This window comes from Taurulus bubalis, assembly GCF_910589615.1.
Source record: "Taurulus bubalis genome assembly, chromosome: 4".
NCBI classification, from domain to species: Eukaryota; Metazoa; Chordata; class Actinopteri; order Perciformes; family Cottidae; genus Taurulus; species Taurulus bubalis.
In genome coordinates this window covers 15,390,275-15,393,712 of record NC_136592.1, presented here as the reverse complement: position 1 = coordinate 15,393,712, position 3,438 = coordinate 15,390,275, and positions in this window count along the sequence as shown.

Sequence of the window (3,438 nt, the reverse complement as noted above, 5' to 3'; positions counted from 1 at the left end):
CCACCACCACCGGTTCTGACCTCATTCAGGACAACTTTATATCCACTAGATGACGCTCTCGGGTTTTAAAGACATGCAGCTGCAAATTGCATTTATGCAGTGCAATTGATAATTAAACTGACATCGAGTTTGAGCGGAGCACATACGTGTATAACTCTCCAGGGCATCAACACATTTGTTGTACCCATAGACTGCATGCTCGTACCTTAAAATGTATGAGCTCCGTCATTTAGGCAGCATCGGTTCAATGTGTTTTTGTATTATTATGTTGGACCAGCTTCTTCCAAGTAGACGCAAATAGAGCATACTATTTAATTACTTTCTTTGACAGTCTAAAGTTTATGATTTAGTTTAATTAAACATGTTTTATAATGAGATAATAAGGAAGATAATTAGATCATAATGGAAGATAATGGACGTATTCCATTAACGTGTCAGACCTCGCCTTCAACTCGCGGAATCTGTTCCTGGACCAGCTGAATGTTTTAGAGTAGGGGGGCGGGTTAGTGCGCTTGTTTCAGGAGGCGGAGCGGCCCGGAGGGTCGGACGTCCTGCTCTCTCTCCCAGAAAACAACACACAACTAAATAAGTTAGCGAGCAGTGGCGTGGGGTGGGTACTTTGCACAACCGCGCATCTTTAAATCATTTTAGACAAACGTGTATGATCTGCGATCAGTGCACGAGAGAGAACGACGCTGGTGAGTAACTCCGCTCACTAACAATACTCATTGTTAACTAACTAAAGCTGCTTTGGGAGCGCTACAAGCCGCTCAACTCAACAAAAAGCAGGTCAACTCAACATGTAACAGCAACAAGGACAATTGACGTGCCACACGCTTGACTTACTGAAGTGACTCGCGGAAAAAAGAAAGCCGTTTTAAAGTAAATCTCTGGCTTGTTATTAAACCACCTGTTGCACTGAGCAGCGATGGAAGAGTCCAGAAACTGCGTTAATAACTTAACAATAGTCAACTAACGTTCACGGGTTGAGACCCGTGTCAGTCATTAACACACTGTGCTATTGTATTTTGTTTTTTTAATTTATTTACAGTTGATTCCGTACGCTCACGTTGCATCTACCCGACGCTTCCCATTCATGTTACGTAACTTCATAATTGTGTCCCACAGTGTAAATCCTCTATGTCTTGACTGACTTTTTCACCTTTTACCTTCAATCTGTCAAGGTCGGCTGTTAACTGAAGCGTTTTCTTGGTGTAGTCATGTGAGCCGCTGCAGCTGCAGACAGTGACTCTCTGTGACACAGACAACTAATCAGTTCACATGAGGAGATAAAATTCGGCTTTGTCAAATCTTTGCCGAGTCTCCCCTCTGCACAGATCAAAGCAAGGGCCTTGACATCCAACCTGTGCTCCATGCTGACCTCTCTGCTCGGCAGCACAGGGGTCAGTGAAGGCAGCACTGCCCCCGTGAACGACAGCTCAGTGAAGGAGTCCTGCTTTTGCAGTAACAAATACAATGGGAGGAAGACAGTTGCACACTTGTTGGAGCATACATGTGACACTAAGGATACAATAATCTATTGTGTGTCATCGTTGGCTTGAATCTGACCTTGACAACACTCTTCCTCATGCACAGGACACTTGGCTTCCTTACCTCCTGTAAAAACTGAAGGGTTAGAATCTGATTAATTGAAGCACCAATTTCAGACAGCACACTCGATTGACCTATCAACAGCAAGATGATGTGAATCATCCTCATGTGGTGCTAGGAGTAGCTGACATAGATAACATAAGTGGTGACTGGTATGTATTATGGCAGAGGCAGGCCACCTAACTTGAAACAAAGACCGTTTCTGCTAATATAAATAGATTAATACACTTTATTGACATTCAATGTTACCCTGGGGGGGGGGGAAGAACAGCAGTGGTGCTATCATGCAAATTCTATTATGTATTTTAGAAGATGTGTCAGGTTGGCGCACCGGCTTACCACCTTGGCTTACCAATTTTTGGGGTGAACCCTGAAATCTTCTATCAGGGTACATGCATTTAAAAACATAAATTACAGATCAAATATTTAGTTTATTTTTGACTAATCCAACCAATTGAACACCTGACAAATGTTTCATATTGAAGCAAAAACAATAAAACTAAAAATCCAATATTGACATAAAGCTATGCTGCTCATTGATTTGTGTTTGCTACTTTGCCCACACCTAATGAAACCCGACACGATCAGTATGGCAAGCCTATGTCAGTTAACAAATGTACATCTTGTGACAGTATGCATGTCATATCTCCAAACCCTACATGGTGCTATGTTTTTACTAAATGGGCTCAGTAGGGCTCAGTATTGTCTGCCTTTACCTATTTCATGCTAATGTGATATATAGCTTTGTTGCCAGTCTTATCAGTGTCCTTCTTCCAGCCCCATCTCAGCCCGTCTTTGTATTGTAACATCAGAGAGAATGAGACGCTATCAGCAAGACAAACAGGAACCTGTTCAAAGCCCATTGTCTTATTAAACACATGTTTGCTGCTGATGGCTTAGTCTTCACTGGCTCTCCAGGCATAAATGTGTCTAAACACATTCAGTAGCTTACTTTAATGTCTGTACATAGTTTAATATTTATTGCCAGCTGTGTTCTCACGGTCGTGCCGCAAATCAGTCAAACCTCGACAACCCTGCATTTATTATAAATGTGACAAAATTGAGCCGAATAAGATTTTGTTGCTCTCTTTTCACGGCATATCCCATGAGCGTGGGTTGCAATTACAATGTCATTTACAAGGATCGATTACAGTGTGTATGCGCACGCACGCACGCACGCACGCACGCACGCACGCACGCACGCCCACACACACACACACACACACACACGCACATTCACTTTAAATCTAACACCTTTAAAGTTGTGTAGAGATGGCAGAGCTCTCACATTTCTCTCAGGTTTGACTGACTCATATTAAAGTTTTTGCTTTTTGTTAATACCTTTGTCTTAACCTGTTTAACCATATAGTCATGCCCGGCTAACAGTCATTTTGTTAGTCACACACCTGTCATGTTTTTCTAAACAGTACCTGGTCATTTTTGCAAAGAATGTGGCTGATGTTGTCTCATATTTTTAGAGATACTATGTGTTCTGACTAAGATGTTATCGACAACACAGGGACCTTATTGTTTCATTTTTCATTTGGTCAGAGCACATTAGCTGAGCAGTTTGACTGGAGAGATCTCAGTGGTGCGAAAACCAAACATTAAGACTCATGCAAAACAAGAAAAATAAATGAAATCGGACAACATAATGAAATGCAGCAAGACTTTATTGTTTCATTAGTGGCTGAGTGTGGAACTGGAAAACATTTGTTTATTACTGAATTATGTAGTGTCCCATCTAATAAACCTGTCTGAATCTTTGCTTGCAGAAGTGGACCACCTGATCCTGGGAGTGGGATTTATTTTCCTTCTGCATTCCTG